Source organism: Diadema antillarum, unplaced genomic scaffold (assembly GCF_040938485.1).
Source record: "Diadema antillarum isolate AM-2024a unplaced genomic scaffold, OU_Dant_1.0 seq00001660_RagTag, whole genome shotgun sequence".
Classification (NCBI taxonomy): Eukaryota; Metazoa; Echinodermata; class Echinoidea; order Diadematoida; family Diadematidae; genus Diadema; species Diadema antillarum.
In genome coordinates this window covers 573,966-582,190 of record NW_027272360.1, presented here as the reverse complement: position 1 = coordinate 582,190, position 8,225 = coordinate 573,966, and positions in this window count along the sequence as shown.

Here is an 8,225-nt window from a genome sequence, read left to right as displayed (position 1 = left end):
CATAAACATTCTTGTGCACATTTTGGGAATTCGGTATGCCAGATTACAGTGTAGAAAGGGTCAAGTTGCTTCCCCTGTACAGTGCTGTATGTGTGTTCATAATCACCCACATGTAGTCTATGTGGTACAAGTGTACATGTCATCATCATAGAAGAATGGCAAAGAGGCTGATAACTGATGCACCATGAAAGGAGTACATGTGATACAAAGCAATACTTTAAAGGAGACCTCGGGATGATTTTCAGACTTTTATATTTGAACAACTATAAATTCGTTATTCAGAGTACAGAGTTTCAGAATTTATAGTGATTGGGATGAGGAATAAGAATATTTTCAAAATTTATAACAAATTGCACTTAACAAGGACGATGACATGACAGCCTCACCATAAGAATGCATGAGGTGGGGCTCAAGGAAGCAGAACAAAAGAAGAAGGCATGCATAGATTCTACACAGGTGAACTTGATATGCAAGCAGTATTGTAATGAAATTACACCGCTACATTTTTGAAATATGCTACAATGTAGGCTCCTATGTCATCAACACTGTTCAGTGTTATTTGTTTAAGATTTTTTCAGAGCATTGGTTTCTCTGCTCAAGGACCGCAATAAATTCCACAAATCTATGCATGGAGCTGTCGAATTATGTACTACATGATGTAAAATTATGAAAATCGTCTGGAATGCCCCTTTAATACATTGCAGCTCAGCAAGGTTCAGGAATGCCCCAAGCATTCCATGCGTCTGTGAGCACACAGAAATTTTACACTTAGGCATTCCAATTTTACTGTGTTTGTTTTACCAAACAAAGTCAGTAATTATGCTTTCCCTGCAGCTGGTTTTTGTCGTCAGCATAATGTAGATAATTTCCAAGAAATTGTCTAAAGCGAGGCAGTCACACACATCTACCTAGAGCAGAGTAGAGCACACAGTATTCAATAATGATGTGTTGGCTGAATCATGAAACAAAGCTCTACCGCTCCTCTGTTTAAATATTCCTGTGGTAATTTATCTTTTTTACATTCCAAAGTATATTTGATATGCGTATCTCTCATAAAGCAGTCTGTTGTGCTACCTTTGATGGGCTTCTGCCATACATGCAATTACTTTCTTGTATGCAGGGTTTTTCATTTCATTTTTTTTTAAATCTCTTATATAGGCCATGATTTATTTGTATGTATATAATACTGTGAAGCTTACAGAACCCATCAAACTCTGTAGAGAGGGAGGTCTCATGGGATGGAAAGAAAAGTAAAAAAAAAAAAATTGAATAAAACATGCTTGACAGTAAATCAGATGTGGTAGACATATCATATTGCAGTGATGTTTCCACTCGTCTTTGTTTTTTGTTTTTTTTAAATATTTTTGTACTGATTCTCCAGCATTTCCTCACACGCATTTGCTGATAGCATAAGCAGGAAAATGTTGGTAAGAATTTGATGGTTGTGAATCGTTGTTTGACTGAAGTCATGATCAAACTTTCGGTATAGTATACAAATATATCAGGCTTGAGGGGTTCTGGTTGAAACTATCTGCATGATGTTTACTTCAATAGTATTATTTTCTGAGGGGCACAGCCCCGAAGACAATAGTGCTATTGAATTTTCAGAACCGTCACCCAGTTTAATCAGAACCTCGAGCAATGACCTGGTATATTTGTTGTAAATTCTTCTTTTTACGCACAAAATTACAATGTGAAAGTGTATGCATTGACTGCACGATGCTTTTATCTCACAAAGCGTAGACACTGTCATTTGGTAGAAAACCGTACTGTGATGTGATGTCTCATGCACTAAAATACACGCTTGTGACAAGAGTGGTGTGCATGCTCTTAGCAAATGAAATATTGCATGTCAGTGTGACTTTTTTTTATTGTTTTATTTTTTTTTTAATTTCCACAGGGAAATAGTTGGACTAGGATTTTTATGTTGCAAATATGTTTTGTCACTTTCAATGCCCTTGACCAATCGGAGGACAAGACATTATTGATTGATACAATACTGTATATGTCATGTACTGGGTACATAGCTTGGCTAATCCCTGAGTTAATGCCACTGAATATTAGAAGGAAAAACAAAGAATCATGTTGTCATAGTTTATTTATCCGTCCCTGGGAGTTTAGGTGGATCAAAAGGCTTCACACATTTCTTGTTCTTCACTTACACACTCCCCGCCTACAATTGCAAGTAGACCTAGTAGTAATCGTAGAGAATCATACTCTTTATGCAGGATTAGATTTCACAAGGGTGCAAAGCCCTGTGAGTCCCAGCATTAACTGTGAGTCCAGCATCCAACACCATGTTAACCTCTCCAAACTGATCTGACATGTATGCGCACATCAGGGAATAACAGCAAACTGATTACTCTCCTCCCCTAATCGCCAGATCCAATCTACTTTCCAAGCATTCAGAAAGATCTAAAGGCAGTCCTAGGGCAGTCACCCCCTGTACAATTACCCCAGACCCTTCCCCTGACTCTAACCCTCATCCTAATCCTGAACCTAATCCTAACCCTAACCTATACTCTAACCCTAACCCTCATCTTTACTCTAATCTTATCACTATTTTAAACCAGTATTTAGCCGAGGCTGCAACTGGAGAAGAGGTTGTTCCCTGTTTTGTGTATGTGTGTTTTTTTCTTTAAAGGTTATATAAATCCTGACCTTGAAGCTTGGTTGCTGTTGTTGTTGTTGTTTTTTTTTTTCTTCTTCTTCTTCTTCTGGCAGTTGGTTTTGAGATAACTATGGCAACTGTGCACATGGGAAAGCAAAAAGGCTGAGTTTCTCTTTATGTTTTTTGTCCAAGTTACCAAATAATAATTTCAGGGCTAGTGACCTTTACATTTGTAATAGAGAAACTGCTCCAGTGGACATTTTGGTATATCATGTCATAATGAGGCGTGATTGTGTAGATTATGTTTAGGGGTGATAGTCCAATGGACTGTAAATCGAAATGTATATACATGTGCATAAATACTATGTAGTTTTCTCTTCATTTTATTTGTTTTGTATTTTCATTTGCAGTTAAAAACACATAGCAATCAGCCAATTATGTTTGCAATATGTTGCATTGCTAGTCAACAGGGATTATGTTGTATGTTGCATGCGAAACGGAGAGGCTTTACTTAGTCACATCTGTTCTATACTTTGTACGCATCTTTCAGCACTTGCCTTCCGTATGAGATATCATTTTGCTTGCCTTTTGTCAAATTGCTGTGCTAGCCATGAAGTTGATTTTGATTTGCATTATTGTGAGCCCCTAGCATCATTTAAAATCCATTGCTCCTGTCGACCAAGCACAATGTGACTCTAGGGAAATATACATGTGAATTGAGTGAAAGCAGCATTATCAGTAGAACACATCAGTAAAAGTTTGAGGAAAATTGGATAACCCATTCCAAAAGTTGTGAATTTTTATAGTTTTTATGTTGCCATTGCTTGATGAGAAGACTTCTACAGTAATCCTGAGTGACATCATATACCAAAACTTGAAGAAAATATAAAGAAAATTCCACTAATTTCATATTTTTAAATGAAAAGTTCACATTCCCTCGACTTATTACTGTCCTATAATGAGTAGAATTATTCTCCCTCAGGAGGTAAGTCAATTACTCTTCTTTTATGGTAGAAAGTGAAAATATGTTGGAATTTTTTATTTGCTGTGTATCGTTTCCCATACTTGATGTCAATGAATTGTATCAGACTTCTCATCCAGGAATGGTGGTGCCAAAACTATAAGAAATTGAAAACTTTTAAACTGATTGTCTCATTTTCCTTCAAATTTTCACTGATATGTTCTACTAATATTGCTGCATTCACTCAGCCTAATATTTGAGCTTCATCCCCCTTTAAATGAATCACAGATAATGATTATTAGGATGAAGGAACATCAACAAGTGAAACAAAGGAAAGCAAGAGTGTGTCTGTTGCTTGGAATGGCCCTTCCTAAAAACCGGCCCAGGCTACTTCCATGTTTATTGTGTGTCGGCACAGATTTATGAGATCATTACGAGAAATTTTAGTTCGTAATCTTGAATCTTATTAATGGGGTATGTTTTTTTTTTATCCAAACCTCAAGATATTTGGTCTGATTTCAGCCGAAAGCTGCCCTTCAGTATTGGCATTGGATGTGTTGAATTCATTCTCAAACTCTGTACTGTACTAGTGTAGGTCTGCTGGTTTTGATCTACTCGTGTTAATAATGGATTCATGCTTTGAATTTTACCGTATCTGTGTGTGGTTGTGCAGGTTTGTTTGATGTTGTTTTTGTACTCTTTCTCCCAAGGAGGTGTGATGCTTAAGTGTTAATGTAACAGTCACAGTGTTCTTTTTGTGGAGATAGTTCACAGTATGAGGTGGAGCAAGAGGTGCTAATCAGTGTAGTTCTGTAATGCCTCTCCCCCTTATCTCGTAGCTGAAATATATATCAGCCGGCCAACTTAGCTATGGCAACCTTTAGGCCATTTTCAAGTGCTCTGTGGAGACAGGGTGCCTCAAGAGTTATTTTTGGACTGTTATTATTATTTTTTTTTTATTGTTGACACGTGACAATTGCTGTAGTCACCCTAAATGTAGGATAACATTCTCTTGAACACTGCCTCTTTACTTCTGTGCATGAAAAGGGAATGAGCAGAAGTCTGACAAGTTCATGTTTTGTTTTTGTTTTGCCAAGTGCCATCTTTAGAGCTACCCTGTGCTACTTTGATTTATTTTTATTGTATTTGGTGTATTTTTTTATGTCATTAGTTCTATGACAATGTGCTTTTGATATGTATGTGTTTATTCTTTAACCATTGTCCATTTTTTCTCTTTGTTTTTTGCATTTGAAAGTTTTCAAGGTTCTGCTGTCTTTACTGTGTAAATAGTTTAGGATGTATTTTGGTCATGAGAGTTGGGCAGCCTTGCGTCATCAAACTATGCTTTTGTGCTTCCAGAATTGTTTTCCATTCTGTTTTTTTATTTGTTCTTAGGCTTGCAGCTCCATAAATGCAGATAGCATTTGATGTTAGCATGGCAGACTGTAATATTAAAGAGAGCTAGTTGAGATGACCCACAGGAATTTTAGAAAATTGACAAATTTTACAAGTTAATTTAAAATCAGTTCGATATATTTTCAGCAGACATCATGATTATCTGTGCCATCACGATTACCTGTGCCATCACGATGATGACATTGATGAATTTGAGTATGTTAAATATGGTTGATGTCATTCTTGAAGTGCTATCTTGTTGCAAAATGAAAGTTTGTTTTTTTTATACTTTTTTGATAAAATTAAAGAGCTTGCTTCATATGTGCCTGTAAATACCGTGCATATTTGTGCAGACAGGTGTTGTGTGTGGTTTCTACCTTTTTGTATCCTGTTTGGTTTCTATTGCTCAGAGTGTGAGATCGTTCATTCTGTTGATGCTGTGTCTGATTGTTGTGAGGTTTTTGGAGTGCTTTATGCAATCTTACAGTGAGTTCAGTTGCAAAAGTTAGCAGCACCTCTTACAATATAAGTTAAGAGTACGGTTCCTGGATTCTGATATTAGAGGTACATGTATATGGAGATTACGTTATCAAAAATCTTCAAAACTAGAATAAAACTCCACAGCCAAAACACACTTTTCAAGCCTATGGAAAACATTCAACCCTTAACAACAAATGGTCACATTTGAAATTTTACGCATACACAAAATAGCCTCAACTATAAAAAGAGCGTTACCCAAAAAAGAAGACCGCAAAATATTAATCACACACAGAAAAGCAATGAACTGTAGTATGGTTAATAATTGAAATGCATTTAATAAGCATAATATGAGGAAACTTTGGACACATCACAATATATTCAACAAGTGTTCATGGAAGAGAGCACTCCATAGCATTTGCTATGTTGTTTACACTCACAATATCTAAACTTTTATGAAGTCTAATATATGTGTAGAATCTATCTGCATCTGCAGTCTAAAAGGTCTCTTGAAGAGCATGCAGTAATACAATGTAATAAAAACTGGGTCATTCCTCCGATATTGAGTAAAAAGTGCCACATTGTGTGGGTTGTCAATATATGCATATTACACATATTTCCTTCACGGCTGTATTAGGGCAATGAGAAGACAACTTCGAAATAAAACATGATATTATACGGGACTATTCAGTTTTATCACCAGAACACAGATACAAATTCACCGATCACCGATCACATGCCAAAAGAATAAGAAAGAAAATGGGTAATAAACTGGCTAAAATACTGACTCAGAATGCAATGAAAGTAAATTGTGCCATGAACTTGAGAAGTGCATCAGTCAGTGAAGGGAGATTAGCATCCACCTAGTTGTCACAGTGACAATACTGCCAAATGGCACAAAGGCAAGGACTTTTCTCCAAATTGGTGGAAACAGAAGAATGCCAAACCTTGACAGCTGCTGAAGCCACTACACGTATTCTCCAAAGCAAGATCATAAAAAGAAACCTCCAAGTTGTTAAGAACGTTTGTGCTTTTCTTTTTGGTTGTTGTTTTGATCTGCCTTTGGTTGGTAACAACAGGAGCCAGTCATATATATATGTATATATAAAAGTTTTTTTGATCTTTTAAAACTTTTATGTGAGACCCCTGGAACATGCAGTCCAACCAATTTTCATGTAAAATAATCTGCCCCAAGCAAATAGAAGTGAGAATGATGATTGTGTTCTGCCGTTATCGTTGTTTTCTCAAACAAAATGTGTCTGAGATTCAGTGAATTCTAACCTGGTGAACAACACCCACAGTCAAAAACAGAGTAAAAAGTGACAAATGATAGAACTGAAAAACTGAAAGATAACATGCATATACATTTGTAATGTCCATCAATGTAACTCACAATACTTGCAAACACAAACAAGAAATACAGTAGACCACTTTATTGCCAAAGAGTTTCAAAATAGTGCCAATGATGGGAATGCATGGGGTCAGCCGTTTTCCGATAATCAAAGTGATTTGAAATGCCCGGTGCCAGCAACAAAGGTCCAAGTTCATAAAGGTACTTGAAAAATCAAATCGATGTTTGCAATCATATCCACAGACTACAACAAAGGCATACCGAGCAAAGGCAAATTTGCATAATTAATAGACTACGTTTTCAGTATGTTTGAAAATTCCAGCTTTCAAGTGTAAGATGAGATTTGCAGTCACACACACAGATGACATTGATTCAGTCGAGTCCCACATACACTGCACTTTGTCAGCAGTTCATATATTTTCAAGACCTATCAAAGAAAGCCAAGAAGTTTAAATTTGGCACTGTAACTCGAAGATTATAACCGAACTTGATACATGAATCTCAATCTCATTAATGTAAATATTTCTAGACTCTGTGGTGATAAATTGAGTCAACACACAACTTGATCAACAAAAATCACTATCTGCACTAGTTTGTGTTCAAAGTCATAAAACAGAAGGAACAAAGATTCAGGCTACACATAAACAGCTACATACATGAGACATAAATCATCTAAGTGGAATGTTTCAAGACATGTTCTCCACTCCAAATTGGCATCACATTCATCACCAAAACTTAAACCTGCAAGCCATCGCTCACTAACAATGTTGCAACTCGACTTGATCAAATAAATAACTAGTCATTCCTTTAAATTAAAAAAAAAAAAATTCAAAGGATGTTCCTTTGTTTTTGCAAGACCATCATGCCTTGGTTTGATTTCAACAGAAATTTGATTGTGTTGTGTATTGCTGGCGAATGAGCTCAATTTCCTCCACAAATTGACCACAGTCCCTCTCTAAAAGCAAAGATTGCAGGGAAAAAATGTGAGTTTGTCACACCTCCTGCATTCATTACAGAAATAGCACCAAGGACAACGCTTGAATTGAAAATGTTACTCACACGCAGGAGACTAAACATTTTTTTCTGTTGCTTTTCCCTACAAGAAGCTAACTGCCTTTATCCCATCCTCGTTATCACTTGCTTGTAAGCATGGCTCCAACACTTTGATGCCTACAAACATTGTCTTTCTGCCAATTCATACTGGTTCACCAGTCTACAATATGTAGATTTTTGGTTTTGTTTTGAGTACCCGTTATGAAATTATCCATCCACCTTGTACATATATACTCAATGTCCTTCAGTACCTAGGATCCCGTTTGCATGCATTAGTTGTCGCTATGTTGAGCAAGCCTTGGGCTTTCCTGGTCGTCTCGACCAAACTCGACAACCTTTCTTGATATGGTTTGCATACACTTGAATACTCTGGTAAC